Below are 17354 nucleotides of genomic sequence, written 5' to 3' on the forward strand. Positions count from 1 at the left end.
AAGCTGTATTTTCTGGTATTTACAAGGGTTCCAGTAACATACTAAATATTCCATGCACAGATTAAACATCAAATTTATAAAATGATTTCCCTAAAGTCAAGTTTTACTTTAAATTCTAGCTCTCTCAGCTTACTAGAAAGGACACTTAATCAGAATAAATGTATTTCAACATTGAGAGTGATTTTCCAGGGGATTTTGTGGTGGACCAAACAGGAGATTGTATACTGACTTTCTCAAGAGAAATTTAAGTTTCGGTCTTTTTTCTTGTAAAGCAATCAAGCCTCATGCTGTATCCCTGTCAACAGAGCTTAGAAATGAATCTTCTCTTTGCCTTTAAATTCCTGCAATACTTTTTGACACTGACGTCCAATTCATAATTTTATGTATCTACTTCCTCTATCGCTACATCCCTGCATTTTGTACAAATATTTTAAATTTGTTATTAAACAGTTGACCAGCTTAAGTCTAAAAATAATTTAACTGAGACTGAATATTTGCTGCTTTTAGCATGCCTAGTAATTCTTTTTTGCCTTACTTGAATAATTACAAGTGTTAGTATTTTACTTTTCTATTTTCCACTCACTTTTATAAAACAACTTTAAACAAAATGTTCAAATTATTGCACAAATGAAAAGTGCTTTGCAGATAATCCAGACAAAGTAATCAATGACTGAAGACACCATTATGAAAACCTTATTAATCAGCAAATGTTTGGGTTTCTTAGTTTGGACACAGAGACTCTCAATTTAGCTATGGAGTATCAAAGGACAGTTTCAGATGACAATCAACACATCACCTGCTAAACTGCTGAAGACTAAAACTGAGGCTGAGGGTCAGTTATGTGGCAGCCGTAAGCTAATTTGGAACTCCACTCACACATCAGATAGTGTTGAACCTGTTAATTTCCTGTGAAGGAGCCTGCCCCCTGTAAAATATATGGCGCAATCACCCTGGATGATTGAGTTGAGTCTAAGGGGCTCAGTGCAGAAGCAGGAGGATCATCTGAGAAGCTGTAGCAATAATCTAAGGAAGACATGATTGTGACTTGGACAAAGGTAATAGCAGTGGGGTGACAAATATATGCAGTTTGGTAGCAGTCACTTCCAATTTTCTTGTCATTATCTTTTCCCAGCCTTGTAGAGCTAAGGACTTTACCACTTTGCTACTGGCCTGGCTAAGAGCAGACAAGAACACATGTTTTTCATAGGCTGGAGTATCTAAAAGAGTATGAAAGGGAAAGAACATAATGTAGCCAGAAGTTCTAGGTCAGAGGCCTAAGTTCAGGAGTTCCACATGCCAGGTCTGGCCACTTGCCCCAACATGACATATGAAGAGACTCAATTGGGAGAAATTACTTATCAAAAAGTTAATTTTGGCTGCTTGTTAGTGGCTCATACCTGTAATCCTAGCTCCTTGGGAATCTGAGATTGGGAGGATCATCATTTGAGGCCAACCCTGGACAGATAGTTTGTGAGACCCCCATTTCCAAAAATAACCAGAGCAAAATGGACTGGAGGTGTGGCTCAAGCAGCAGAGTGCCTGCTTTGCAAGTGTGAAACCCTGAGTTCAAACCCTAGTCCCACAAAAAAAAAAAGTTAATCTTGGGCTGGGTTTGGTGACTCATGTTTGTAATTCCAGCTACTTGGGAGGCTGAGATAGGAGGATCACAGTTAGAGGCTAGCCTGGGCAAAAAAGTTAGCAAGATCCTATCTCAATGAACAAGCTGAGCCTGGTGGTACATGTCTATAATCCTAGCTATGTGGGAGGCATAGGAAGGAGAATCTTGGTCTGAGGCTTGCCCTGGCAAAAAGTACAAGACTGTATCTGAAGAATAACTAAAACAAAAAGGCTGGTGACTCCAGTGGTAAAGAATTTTCTTATCAAGTGCAAGGCCCTAAGGTGTCAGGATGGCTGAAACCCCAGTACTGGGAGGGGTCAGTTAGTCTTTTACTACCAATTTGGAAGGAAGAGGCATCTCTGCATACTATCTCTTTTCTTTCTTTCTTTCTTTTTTTTTTTTTTTGCTGGTTGAGTTAAGGATAGCTATACAGAGAGATTCCTCGCATTGCTTCCACGTACAAATGTGTTACAACCCAGGTTGATTCTTCTCTACCTGATCTTTATACTGGTTCCTGATCCCCTTCTCATGTTGACCTCTGTTGCTTCAAGGTTTCTGTATTAGTTCCTCTGGAGTGGGAACATCAAATGCTTTCATGTTTTGAGTTTACTACCTATCCCCATTCCTCCCGTATGTGCTCTCCCCTTGTCATGTGATCCAAGTCCCACCACATTGCTGCATTTGCCCTAGGTCTAAAGTCCGCATATGAGGGAGAACATATGATTTTTGGTCTTCTGAGCCTGGCTGACCTCGCTCAAAATGATGTTCTCCAGTTCCATCCATTTACCTGCAAATGATAAGATTTCATTCTTCTTCATGGCTGAGTAAAATTCCATTGTGTATAAATACCACATTTTCTTAATCCATTCATCAGTAGTGGGGCATCTTGGTTGTTTCCATAACTTGGCTACTGTGAATAATGCTGCAATAAACATGGGTGTGCAGGTGCCTTTGGAGAAACCTGTGTCATATTCCTTTGGGTATATCCCCAGGAGTGGGATTGCTGGATCATATGGCAGATCTATGCTTAGATTTTTAAGAAGCCTTCAAATTTTTTTTCCAGAGTGGTTGTGCTAGCTTGCATTCCCACTAGCTTGCATATCTCCTTTCTTACACGTAGCTTTATGATATTCTGGCTTCTAAAAGTTTTTAAATCTTCACATCATGGTAGTCCAGTCAATAGGTTTTATTCAAAGTGCTTTTCTTTTCTAACGTATTTAAAATCTCTTAATTTCCATTTTCCCATGGAGTCCCATCTTCCGGCATCCTATGCTGAAAAGAGTGGGGCTATGTCTGGTGAAAAGGTCTCCATGATGTCTTTTGAACAGGCACTTCAGTCGTGTGTCGCAGGAGCTGCTCCTTTGTTGCTGTTCCTGTTGCCTCTTGTTATGGCATAAGACACCTGACTCCTATTGTTTCCTATAATTTTAATTTAATCACTGAATTTAATTCAGCAGAGACTTGAAGTTGAAACCTGTGCTCCTGTGGGCCTAGTGAGTTTGTATACCTCCTACATCTTCTCTGCAGCAAAAGAGGTAGGCCTCTAGTATTGTATTTCCCTTCTGTTCCATGACTGTTCCTCAGAAAGGCTTATCTGAGTTTATAACAATTCAATCTGTAATTTAGTTTGGTTTCTTTCTTTCTGTTAGGCTAATACTGTTTGCTGAATTTGAACATCATCTTCTTCTGCTTTCTTACATAGACATTTTTCTTTTTTCTTACCCAGATGTGCACTTTTCTTACACAGTCCTCTAGATTTTGTTTTGTGAGGGCTTCCATAGTTCAGGCATGTTATACTAGTTAGACTTTTGGTCGCTGTGTCTAATATCTGACAAAAACAACTTAAAGGGAGAAATTATTTATTTTGTCTTGTGATTTTAGTCCATCATGGCAGAGAAGTTGTGGCAGATCACAGCAGCTCACATCAAAGCAAGCAGAGAGGCAGAATGCCTGTGCTCTGGCTTTTTCCTTTTTCTCCTTTCATTCCACATGGGTCTCCAGCCAGTGGAATGGTGTCTCCTACATTAGGGCAGGCCCCCCTCCCCTTAGTTAATCCTCTCTGGAAATATTCTCACAGACAGCAGAGGTGTGATTTATTAACCCTTAGGCACTTCTCAATCTGATAAAGTTGACAATGAAGATTAGCCACCACACAAATGAAATATGTGAATTTTGTATTGACTAAAAGCAAAGAAATTCTCACCTTCGCCTTTCTGAGCTTCATAATCTTTTCATGAGACAGTTTGCTTGTCTAGACTTGACTTGTCTTTGTCTTTCCCCAGCCTTGCAGGGCCAGGTTCTTTATCACTCTGCTACTGACCTTGTCAAAAACAGGTCAGAATTCACGCTTTTTGCAGGCTGGAGAGGAACACCATGTAGACAGGAGTTCTAGGCCAGAGGCCTAACTCCATGGAATCACATGTCAGGTTTGGCTACTCACCCCAGTACAACATATAAAGAGACAAGTAGTGGCGAAAGGTAGAGAAAGAAGATTTGTTGTGGCACAGTCACACTATGGGAATAGGCAAAATAAGGACTTCAGCCCATCTTCCAGATGTAGGCGTGAGCTTTAGATTTAAATAGAGAAAGAAGCGGTGTGTGTGTGGGGGAGCTATGTATGATTATTAAACACTCTCAGGCAAAGTATGACCTGGTTGATAATTATCAGAGGTTCTAGAGAAGTTGTAACTGTTACCACTTTAAGGGAGCAAGTCATTGTTATCTGGGGATGGTCTGTCCTGCTGAGAATCTGTAGTTCCTTTCCGTAGGGTAGTTTCATTTCCTCATTGTAAAGATATGATGGGTCAGTCCTGTCCTTCCTGGAACCCAAGGTAATTCCAGGGAGAAAGAGACTCAGAATAAAGGTAACAGACACAAAATGCCAAACTTTAATCCTGCTTTCAGTTAATTCATGATTCCAACTAAGGAGTCAGTGCTTTTTAGCAAAAGCAGTTTTTAAGTACCTGTTATAATCAATTATATTTGATTTTCATCATGGGCTGTATTCCTCATCTCAAACTCATCAAAGTCTCTTTTCTTCTCCTGACCATTAGTAAGTGTAGTGGTAGATGCTATCCAGGAGGTTACTCTCATGGGTGCTCTCTTAGATGGAAGATGGAAGGAAATATCAGGAGTGAGGAATAAGTGTTTCCCTATAAAAATACATACAATATTTATCACAGTGGCTAAAATGAAGTTGATACTCAATAAATATTTACTATTATCATATAGCAAAAGAATTAAGAAACTAATATGAAAATTATTTTCCAGTTTGTCGTTTATAGGCATAGTTAAAGTAGAAAAGTATAAATGTTAGAGCCAGGACAACCAATGATCATCTATGCATACAATCTGCCTCAGCTATGAAGTCTCCAGATAAATGAATATGATTACATCTAGTGTGAAGCTTTTTTCTTAGATATCAGGACCACAGAATTGTATTAATCCTAATCCTGGGTTATAACACACTTTCATCATTGGTACATTCCTTTGGTTCTTCTTTCTTTCCTTCTTTCCTCCCTCCCCATACCCTCTGCTTTGCCTCTTCCTTGCTCCCTCTTTGAGAGAATCTTAAAATATCAATCCTTTATTTTGAGTGGAATAGAATTTGAGGAATCCTCAGTCCTCAACCAGGCAATTGTCTTTATTTGCTGTGCTGAATTTTGGATTTGAATAGACACTGAATGTGATAGACTTGCCACATCTGGAGGGAAAAAAAACCTGCTGTTTCTTTTGGTTTCCCCCTCGAATTCTAGGTGCATCCCCAAAGCTCAAAGGAAGGGTGTGTTTTCGACTCAAACTTTGCCCTGTTAGCCAACCTCAGGGAGTCTGGGTTGAGTTAGAGGGAATGTAACAAAACCTGACAGTAGACAAATCTGATGTGGTTTAAAGTTTCATTATGAAACTTCTGTCTAGTTCTGCTTTTCACCCAGTTGTCATAGGAAAACAACCAAAACATTCATTTCAGTTTTTGCTAACCATCTGCTTAGAATAACACAAATACACAATTAGTATTTAAAAATTCTGTATAGTAATAAGCAATTTATCTTACGATATTGAAACTGAATTATGTATGTATTCATAACTCAACTTGAAACTATTTCTTTACTTTTCTTCAATTATAATTATGCATTTATAAAATACACATACAGTTGTCTTTTGGTATGAGTGGAGGATTGATTTCGGGACCTTCCTTAGATACCAAAATTTGTAGATGATCAGAAGTCTTATATAAAATGGTGTAGTATTTATATAACCTATGCCCATATTTGCACATACTTTAAATCATCTCTAGATTACTTATAATACTTAATATAAGGTAAATGCTATGTAAAAATTGTTGTTATATTGTATTGTTTAGGGAATAATGACAAGAAAAAAATTTGCCCATGTTCAGGACAGATGCAACTTTTAACTATATATATATATACACATACATATATATATATTTTTTTGTGGTACTGGGTTTGAACTCAGGGCCTACACCTTGAGCCACTACACGAGCCCTTTTTTGTGATGGGTCTTTTCAAAATAGGGTTTCTCAAACTATTTTGCCTGGGCTGGCTTTGAACCCCAGTCTTCCTGATCTCTGCCTCTGAGTAGCTAGGATTACAGGTGTGAACCACTGGCTTCCGGTCTTAAAAATATTTTTGATCTGTGAATGTTGAGCCCAAAATGGGGAACCCACAGATATGGAAAGTCAATGGTACTATGCTGTATCATATATCTGTATAAAATATTTACATTAAAAACACAAACAAAATATTGAGACTTACTTATTGTAGTTTATATTCATTAAAGAAAAATTTGATGCCACAAAAATACTACAAAGCAGGAAAAATCATGTATGGGGTAATTTCTTAATTTATATAACTGATACTGTAATGTGCTGAGAAAAATACATAGATGACTTGGACAAGGACAGTATGGAGAGAGACATAAATAAAGTATATCAATTTTAAATATTCAACAAATTCTAAAATTTGCCAAACATTTTCAGAACTTCTGTATTTTCCTGTTACCTTTAACTCAGTGATTTAGAGGTGGGCTCTCTTTACCCAGAGATTAATTGATCTGGGCCCCTGGGATTTATGACTGAACCTGAGGTCCAGTCTTCTTTACACCCCCACATAGCTGTACTTCTTCCTCAGTGAGGCAGGAATTAGGAAGAAATCTTTCTGTTTGTTACACTGGGTTGGGTAGGTGGTTGGATGAATGATAAAAGGTGCAGCGATGAAGTTGCCTGTTGAAGACAAAAGAACTCCATCAAGATGGAGGTAGGGAAGGGACATGTTTGTATAGTGTATTAATAGCTCAATCCAAATTTCACAAGATGGACAACCACACAAAACAGAACACTTTGTTTAAAAAGTTATTTTGAATAGAATTTTGTAAAGAGGATTTTAAAAAAGAACAGATTCTAGGTAATAATTTCATTTCATTTTTTGTAGTGCTGGGCTTGAACCCAAGGCCTTGTGAACGCCAGGCTCTACCACTGAGCCACACCTCCAGTCCCACATAATTTTTCAGTGGCATATTAAGTCATATAATGGTCATAAATAAAGTCAGGAGTCAAAAATCAATTGGTTCTACCTGTGTCTTATTATGCACTATTAATGTCAGACTTCCCTTGGTTTCAGATAATCCAAACCATATTTCTAAGACTTCAAAATACTTATGCTGGGAGCTACATAAAAAAGTAAAGTTGTGAGATCCTATACCTATGATGATTTAATTCAGTGATGAAGTGGAAGAAAAATACTTTGGTTTTTTTTTGTGTGTGTGTGTGTAAAGCAGTTGAGGCAGCTGGACACAAAGGAGAAACTGGTGCTTATCCAAAAAATTCTGGCTGTCTTTCACTGATGAAGTAAAATTAGATAGCTTTTCATTCTCTCTTATGTTTTCTATACACTTTTATGTATATGTCAAGTTTATAACAAAATCAACATTACTTTAATACAATCTATAGCTTTCATTTATACATCTGCCTTCCCATTCATCCATTCTTCCAGTAAATATTTATCATGACCTACTATGAAGGAAAGAACTTTGCTGGTCACAGTATTAGCAAATGCTTCACTTGAAAAATAATTACATGACACTGGGGTATGGGTTTATATAATAAAATGAAACTGCTATGGGAAACTTGGATTTTATTTACAAAATGAATGAGTTTAAGTTTAAAGAGCAAACAGTCCTCAGCTTTCAAAACTGAGAGTTGTTTGTTTGCTTTTTAAAAAACACTCCTAAACTACTATGCAATCTAAGTTATGAGTTTCTATTGCTAACAAACAAATGAAAAACCCTTCCCATGGTAAGGAGCACCAGCAGTGGATTTGTTTCTGACTCTTACTGTGGTTTATTTCATTATACAATGGGTTGCACTTTTTCCTTTGTTAGTTATAAAGGTTGAGAAGAATCTGGTGGGTATGTTTTACATAGGCTACAAAAAATAAATTATCCTCCAAACTGTATATCTGGCTCATAGCCCTCTCTTCAGAGTTCTGGTGAGAGCCTATTACCCATGGCTAACTACACATTTCTGTTACTGTTCCTAGCCATGGCAAACTCTATGTGTGTAAAGCTGACATCTAGGTAATCTCCCACAAACGCAGACTTCTTGAATTTTCTTTTCTGATTAAGAGTACTGTCACCTACCTAATTTCTCAAACTGGAGATTGGCTATTCATCTAATCCAAAACTTGCCTTTTCTGGCACTCCTGAGTTTTGGGGTCAAGTTCTGTTAATTCTGTTTTCAAAACAGGCCTAAATTCTTCATTTCATAATCACTGCCACTGCTTTAGTGTTACTTATCTTCATTTTGCCTGGACTGTTGAAAAGACCTCTAAAGAATCTTCCTGTTTCTGGACCTCAGTGCTCTAAACCAACCTATATACTGCAGCTACAGTTAACTATCTTTAATTTAAATATGCTCATGTTACTCTTTCTTTGAAAGTCTTTGAGCAGATCCTTATTTACCACAGGATTGAGTCCAATTACTTTAGGTATGGCATTTAAGAGCCTTTATTATGTGGCCCTAACTTCTTTTCAGGCTCATCTCTCCATAACTATCATGAGTCAAATGGGGTTGCTTGTCTAAATAACCCATGCATGCTCTTTTTACATCTATGAGCTATCAGATATGCTATCCCTTTACTTGGAATGTCATTACTCACTTCTCCATTTATTAAACTCCTATTATGTTCCAGTACCTAACTCAGATATTATCTTCTCTAAAAGGTCTTTGCAATTGTTAGGCAGAATTAGTCCCTTTGCTCCCTGTGGTGGGCTGTTGTTGGCTTGCTTTGGGACCCCTCCACCATCTTGTACTTGCCTCTGTCCTCAGAGGCTGACCTCTTTACATAATATTAGTCAGGTTTCCTTGACTTCTGACTTTCTGGTGGATTGGAACAATAAGAAGCCCCTGGAGAACAAAAAAGAGTGATCATGATAATGTAGTAACATTTCCCTGATTTATCTCCTCCAGGCCTTGGATTGATAGGGGCTTCATTAATCTATAATAACATAGTTCCTGTCAGACAGCCCTCTTCTATAACTTGCTTTTTCAATTTTGGCAATGATTCTCCCTTTGTGTCTTCAGGCCTAGTGGTAGAAGCAAAATCTTAGTGTTGATGCTTCATTATTCCTAGCTTTGCCTATATGTTTATAAATAAATTATTTTATTAGGATTTCTTTAATCACTTCTTTTGAGTATGCCATCTATTTCCTATCCTGACTGACCCACTCCTGTGATGCCATTTAGATATCTCTTTAACTATATTTAACATATATTATGTTCCAAATATTGTGACTTACCTGTTTATTTCCCCCATTAAATTACTTAAGGGCAGGCCTGAGTCCAGGATAAGGATCATTGTGGCTGGGTAGGAAGGAGCCTTTTTTTCCTTGGAGGGTTTTGCAAACAGGATAGGTTGTGCAAAGGCCAGAACGAGAGAGACCTCTGGAATGTGCAGATAACCTTAGGGACAAGAACTAATCTTTGAGAATCACGTAAAATGCTGCCTACCCCTCTTACTCATAAAGATCTGAAGTCTGAGATGCTTGGTCTGGCATGTGTCACCTGCTGATAGTCTTCTTAATTTCATCTAGTAAGGAGCCAAGAACTATAAAAGAAAGGATAATGAGTCTAAGATCTGTGTAAGATTTCTTAAATTTCCACAATTGTTGGAGGTGAGAGTTGGGAAGATCCCAGTGAATAGCATTTCCCCTTTTTGCTGGAGTTTTCAACAAATCAAGAAATAAAAAAATTAAGACAGAGTCTAAAATAATAATGATAGTACTGATAGTTAAAATTTCTAAAGTATTTATTTTTTTTTGTGTTGGGTTTTTTTTTATTGTTTTATTATTCATATGTGCATACAAGGCACTTAACTCACTCTTCATAACAAGTCTATGTGTAGATACTCTTACTCCTATTTTGTAAGTGGAAAATTGTAGCACAGACAGGGTAAGTAACTTACCCAAGTTCTCATAGCTATTAAGTGGCAAACCCAAGCTATAAACCAGTTTGGCTTCAGAATCTATGCACCTAACCACTATACTATGCTGCCTCTTGAGAAATAATATATTTAGTACAGACACAACAAATGTTGCAGAATGTGGTTTGTTATCTATGCACAACAGGGATTCCTAATTGTGAGCCTCTAACCACACACAGTGTTGGACTTTTGTATAGGCTTCCTTATATGGAATCTGCTTCTAGAAAAAAAGACATGGAAGAAAAGAATAGAAGGGAGGGGGTGGGGGGAAGGGGGGAGAAATGACCCAAACATTGTATGCACATATGAATAAAAGAAATAAAAAAAAAAAAGAAAGACTGGTTTCTGAGAGAGACATAGGAGAGGAGACAAAGGTCTTATATTATATGACCATACTCATGGAGGGGTGAATTCAACTATGATATATTTAATATATTGTAAGAACTTTTGTAAATGCCACATGTACCCCCAGCACAACAATAAAAGAACCCCAAATCCAACCAAACAAAAAAGCATAAAAAAATCAGATTAAGTAATCTGTTCTTCCCTGGGAAGAAAACCTTTGAGGGGTAGAGGAAGTTTAGGATTTTTACACTAGTAGGGCACCTTCTACCCAAAGGAAATATCAAGGATTAGAGAGTTAGCACCCCTACACTTATTTCTTTTTTAGCTCCTAATATCAACGCTTCATTATACTGCAATTATTTGTCTCTCTCTCCCTTCCTTCCATTCTTCCTTCCTTCCTTCCTTCGTATGTGCTTCTTAACATCAGAAATGTTTTTATAAATCTGTTTCTAGTGACTGGCATTGTGGCAAGTTTAATAAGTTTAACTGCTTATTAAAAGAATGAATAAATAGAAAATATAGAAGAATTTAACAAACATTAATTGTTAGCTCAGAAATAGATTAGTTGCTTCAGAACCTCAGTTGTGTGGTTTGAATTAAAAAATCAAGCTACTTGGTTTGAGTTCATCTTTAGCCTCTTTATTGTCTGGCGTGTGCCCATGAGCACACACACACACACACAACACAGGTATAATGAGTAAGTTTGACAAGCAGAAAGATTCCTACTATTACTGCTGCTGTGACTAATGGCTTTCCCGAAACTGGAACCAGAAAAGATGTAAGGAACAACACAACACAGCCTGGCAGGTTGACAGGTACCTTGATTATCTCTTGTCTGGCAGAAAGAAGCACAGTGTAAAGGGCAAGAGCTTTGATTTTGGTTTTGAAAACGTACTTTGCAACTTACTATCTGTGCAACATTGAGCAGACTGTGGTTGTGGCATAGAACTATGTTCTAGTTGTTTTTAGGCAATTTCCTTTTGTGAGGACATCATCTGCTTTTCAGCAAGATTTACATTTGATCACTTTTATGGAATTACTCCTTTTCCATTTTTTGAAATATGCCTACTTTATCTTCCAGACATCATATGCTGTTGTCTGATAGCATATGACTATCGAGAAATGTAATTATTCCTCTTCTTTAATTTATCCTGTTTTTCTAGTTTGAGATTGTATCTCAATTAACTAGTTCCCTAGTTACTGATTGACTTAATGGAATCCAGCTTCATTGACATAATTTGTGAACTTTGGCTACCTCTAACATCTATTTGAACCAGAGTAGCTTGTCAAATTGCCCTGATATTTTTATTGCCTCTTCCAGAACCAATGAAGCTTACTACCAATGGTCACTTCAAAATGCTATTTTGGTCTCTCAGTAGAGTTTTCCAAATGTAACTCATGTTTCCTTGACTAGTCAAGCCTGCATGTTTTGTACCTGGTAACACATATTTCTGGGAATAATACATAGAATCGTCCAAAACCTAAGCATCTAAAGAAATGGTCATTTATAAACCAAGACACAGAAAGGAGTGTTTGAGAAGAACCTCAGCAAAATCCAGTTTTCCAAAACAGATTTTGACCATATTACAGGACAGCTTCTTGTTAACTTGCTTCCACTTACTAATGCTTCCATGGTCCCCCTATTCTCATGAACCAAGTTCATTCTCATTTTCACAGACTGCTGATTTGCAAATTCAGAAGCTATTTCCTGAAGTCTAGTAAGTAATAAGCAACAGTGACATTTATATATTTATATTTATATAGGTTTTCACAGCTTATATAGGTTTTCACAGCTTATAAAGTGTTTTTATAAGTTGGATTTGAGTTTTAGAACAAAGAATCTTACATGAGAATAACAATTATTAATTAAACTAATATTTAATGATTCTCCTTTTGTATTAAGCCCTGTGCTAGAAATTCTGAAAAAAAGATGAATACAGCATGGTCCTTGCATTTAAACTAACCAGAAAAATATATTAAAATACTAGAATATAGATTTATATAGAGAGCTAAGATGATACATCAAGAGAGGTTAATTCTCACCTAAGTTCTATGATGGTTCTGACTTCAAAGAAGAGGTAATTATACAGAAAAACAAACAAGTCAATAAAAAACACTCTAAAGCAAAATATGGTTAAATTCATTTAAGAGTTTTTAAAAAAAAATCTCATAGTATTGTTTTCCCTTGAGCATGTGAAGATGATATGACAGGAGCAAAAGTTGTGAAATCTAACAAATAAAGTAGGGTATCACAACTTCGAAGAGGTTGAAAATCATTGTTCTAGTACCTTAAAAGTTTAAACACTGGATTTCTCAGACTTTGTTATACATAATTTTTAGGCAACAAATACTGGGAGAAACTTACACCAGACAAGCAGAACTGAAGGGTTGTAATAGTAACCGGTTACTTATCTTTATCTTAATAATCATGTTAAAGTGACTAGATGAGTATTTCCTATTTTATAAATTATGATATTTTAAATTTTTACTTGAATGATATTGGACAGACTTTTGATTCTCATGTACCTAATAGTAAAAACAACAGTGATTTGCTTTTTATTTGGTTATAAACACACTGTGTGTGTACTTGTGTTTGTATTTTAAAGGGTGTCTTCTAAAAAGTTTTACTTGAGTTCTTTTAAAAAAGCAACTACAACAGAAGAAAGAACAAACAGGAGTTCCTCTATAACTAATATTGACTTAACTTTATAGGGTCCCAAGCCTGAACACCTCTGTTTATTCATGAAATAGATCCAGGCTATTAGTCCATTCAGATTCACTTCCAACCTTCACAGTTCAGATTGTACAGCCAGTTTAACTCTTGGCCTCTCAGGTGACATGACTTAAAAGTGTTATAGAGAAGACCACAGCAGTGCTGGGAGGTTCTGAAAGAAACCCATGCCCTGGCCCACAGCCTAGAAGACTAGAGTCCCTCAGCAAAAGAGAGTTTCTACTGGTTACACTTTGGAGTCTATCGCTGGTTTCGCCTTTGTCTCAAACCATCTGGATGTCAAAAGTGCTAATATGCAACTGACTCACTAGTGGAATAAATTCAATCTGCTGATTCTGTTCTGGAAAGCTGTGTAATTGAAGAGATGTTGGCAATAAAGCAACAGAGAAATTTTCTAAGTTTTGAGATTACCTACGTCTAGTAAAATGGCATATTGATAGCACAGTGGGCATTGGAGAATTGTCATAGTCGCTTAGCTGTTTTTTTTAGATGAAAGAAGCCATGTTTAGATCCTGTCCAACAACTTCTTTCCTAGCTCTTTTAAAAGCAGCAAGTGTGGACTCTTTCTTAGAGACCTTGGAAGTATTTCTTACCTCTCACTGTGACAATTACTGGGAAATTTTTATGAGACTTGGCAGTTCCCTGAGAGTTATCAAGTTCATTTTAAATAAGAGCGCTGGGTTAATGCTAGAGGAGCAGCTTTGAGTCTTCTCAAACACAGTACTATACAAGAAAATGACATTTTTTTCTTAATGAAGACTAGGTGTGTATGTGTGTGTTCTGTCATTGTAGCTTCTTATTTGCCTGTACCTGCTCTTGTTCTGACTTATTTCAGAGATGAAAAATGTGAATCTATTATTTATTTATTTGAAACAGGGTCTCACTATGTAGCCCAGGCTGACTTCAAATTCTCAGTCCTCCTGTTTCTGTCTCCCAAGTGCTGATTTATTTACTTTTATATAGAAAAAAGACATTTAGGTAATAGAAAACAGTTTTTTTGTGGGAAAGTAGTGGGCCTAAATGAATCCATTTTATTTCAATGTCATGTTTCACTTTGCTATTAGTGAAAAGCATTCATCAACAATTTTCACTTTGAGATTTCATGAAATTACCTTAAACATAGAAATGTTGGTAATAAATTGGCTCATGGCATCCACCTTTTTTTCCCCATTCGGCTAAATGTCTGTTTCAAGAAGTTATTATTTCTTTCCAGCTTTACCATCTATTTTCTTTTGAGTTTTCCTTGGAAACCTCATACTCAGGAAAAATATTTCAAGTGTTTTAGATTTAAAGGGAAACACACATCTCTCACATTTCATTTAAAACTTGTTTAAGGAGTTAGCTTACTACCACATCTCTCTATCTTATCTGATGATTTTCCCTGACCAGGAAAAATAAAATTGGTAAGACTTACTGACTGCTTTTTATATGCCACCATTGTAAACACATTCCATTTGGAAACTACTTAATGTTCATAATACCCTAATGAGCTAGGGTCAGATCATCTAAATTAACTTAAATTAGTAGGCATCTTTTTAAATTTCATACTTAATTTATTAATTCATTTATAAAACATTTATGGAAAGTCTGATAAAAAAAGAATGTCTGCTAAGCAGTATGTCCTCTAGAGACAAAAATATTAAGAGTGGGTACTTTCTCTGACATTTAGGAGTTCAGGGTCAAGTCTGATAGCCCCAACTATGGGACTTGATAGCTGCTTTGCTGGGCATTATGTAATTAATAGAGAAGATTAATAAGGCCTCAGGCACATAATATGTGGCAATGGATATGGTGGGTTTTTTTATTCTAATAAGAAGTAAATATCAGAAACAGTTCACATTTCCTGTGAAGTAGACAATAATATTCATTTACATGTTTGCCTTAGGGCTATATTAACTTTCCTACTCTCTGTCATAATATGCTCAGAAAAGATTTTAATTGACTGGACATCCCACTGATTTATTACGTTGACAGTGTCATGATAATTGCTAAAGATGAACAAGAAGGGTCTAGTATGATAAAGGCCTTGGTAAGCATGGTGTTCCAGAGGGTTGGCAATACATCCCATGAAGATTCAGTAATTTTACAATTCAGTGAAGTTTTTAGGAATACAATGGTCAAAAGCATAAAATACTCCTTCCAAAATAAAATAAAAATGCTGCAACTTCTATTCAGTATCACAAAGAAAAGAATCAAATACCAGGTAGGTCTCTTGGGTTCTTCAGTCAACACATTCTAAATCTATAAATACTGTTCCATATACTGAGTGATGAGGAAAGCAGCCATGTTTGAGTGAGGATGTCCAGGCTGCAGTACAAACCAGCTCTGCCACTTGGGCAATCTAACCTAGTAGATATTACAGTGTTGTAGGTGTCAGTGGTGGGAAAAGTTGTATTGTTTTTATGACAAGTCCCACTGGGAGGGTAACAATGTATGCTTCTGTGACTCTGGGGCAAGGTCATCCATTTGCCTGATAGAATTATTTGTCTTTTGAGGAAAAGCTCTTGGTGAGTATTGGGACTGGTAGAGGCAGAATGTTTCCCCACAAGGCACCAGGTGACCATGGGTCTAGACCTGCACATTGTAAGCTGGAATCTATTGGATATATGAAATCACAAAGTTGTACAGATCCAGCACTAGTCCATTATAACATGGAAACAATTCATCAGGGATTGAGCCTAAGCAGGACAGAGGACCCAGTAAATTACATGAGAAAGGAGCCCAGGCTGGCATGTCACTCACAATAATCACAACAACACTCTTCCCAGCTTGCTCTTATGGCCATATGGGTGGGAGGGGGCCTGTACGACCAACTGAAGAAGGAAAGCTTATTTTTGGTTTTTGAGGTACAGTCTAAAAATGAGCCATGGCTGCATTGCAACCACATTCAAGTAAGGCTTTGAAAGACAGTGTAGAGGGAAAATCTTCCCAATGAGTGGAGCTGTGAACAATGTAGCTAGTCATTGACTTTTTACTTGAGAAGTGGCTCAGTATATTCATACCTGGGAGACGGTCAATGGCCTGGCTGTCTTCTCAGGGCCTGTAATGAAAAGAATCAGAGAACTGGAGGCAAGAAGTTTTGGGACAGAAGCATATAGATGAACACAAACAATTTTGTGATACACAATGCCACCCAACAAGAAGCATTCACCATGAAAGAGGTAATGAACAATAAAGTAGATCTAATAACTATAATGGTTGAAATAGGCCAGCCTTTGTCACTGGCCATTCTATAACTGCTATCATAGGCACATGAACAATGTGGCCATGATGGCAGACATTCTAAGCCTGGGCACCAAAGCATGGACTTCCCATCACTAAGGCTGAACTAGCTTTTGCTGCTTCCAAATGTCCAACTTGTCCAACAAAGATCCATGATGACCCATGACTACTGGCCACTTGGTGGTAAGTTAACCACAAAGGCTAGGGGTTTGTCCTCACGGGGACCTGTTTTGGGTACTGGATTATCTTTTCTGGTAAGCAATGCCTTAGCTGGCACCAAAATCTGGGGTCTGATCAATGATTATGGACTCTCATACAATATAACATCTGAACAGGTGACCACAGTGAAGAAAATGCAGGATTGTATCCATGACCTGGGGAGCACGAGTCATATCACAGACATCAGAAGCAGTCATCTAAAGGTACAGCTGAAACATCTCAGAAGCAGCACTCTGAAAGAAGGCAGTGCCAAACCTCTATAGTGACGAGGTAAGGATTTTTCCTCCTCCTTTAGCTGGCTGTATGGGAATCCTTCTCCTTTAGTTCTGTTGTAGCTATAGGTATAAGCTGGGGCAAGGGCAGTGCTGCAATTATAGTAAATGACATGAAAATCTAGGCTAAATCAGAGACCTCTGCACAGTACCATGTCCCCAGTCAGGAATGGCTTCACTTACCATCATTCCCAAGAAGTCCCACTAGTGGATTTTATGTCTTTCATTATCTGTAACACTGGGCTCAGCAGGGCTGGAGGACTCCAGGAGTTGCAATCTTTTCAGGGGACAGAGCAAGTGTCTCATTGGACTAAAAGCCAGAGCACTTTGGACTCTTTGTGTCCAGAAACTAGCAGACAGGTCAGTTATCTCAGCAGAGGTAACCAACTCTGATCATCAGGAAGAAGTAATGCTGCTTTCACATAATAGAGATAGAATGTGTGGTACTA

The 17354-nt window shown here is 37.4% G+C and overlaps 2 long non-coding RNA genes across 2 annotated transcripts in view; one reads left to right on the forward strand and one right to left on the reverse strand.

Moving 5' to 3' along the window:
- The window catches only part of LOC141410944 (uncharacterized), a 35074-nt gene that overhangs the window by 15057 nt on the left and 2663 nt on the right, over positions 1 to 17354 (forward strand). Inside the window, exon 2 of the long non-coding RNA XR_012435753.1 lies at positions 16750 to 16903. This is a non-coding gene — a long non-coding RNA (uncharacterized lncRNA). The remainder of the gene's footprint in view (positions 1 to 16749; positions 16904 to 17354) is intronic.
- The window catches only part of LOC141410945 (uncharacterized), a 33637-nt gene that overhangs the window by 2550 nt on the left and 13733 nt on the right, over positions 1 to 17354 (reverse strand). Inside the window, exon 2 of the long non-coding RNA XR_012435755.1 lies at positions 16195 to 16232. This is a non-coding gene — a long non-coding RNA (uncharacterized lncRNA). The remainder of the gene's footprint in view (positions 1 to 16194; positions 16233 to 17354) is intronic.

This window comes from Castor canadensis, chromosome 1 (genome assembly GCF_047511655.1).
Source record: "Castor canadensis chromosome 1, mCasCan1.hap1v2, whole genome shotgun sequence".
Classification (NCBI taxonomy): Eukaryota; Metazoa; Chordata; class Mammalia; order Rodentia; family Castoridae; genus Castor; species Castor canadensis.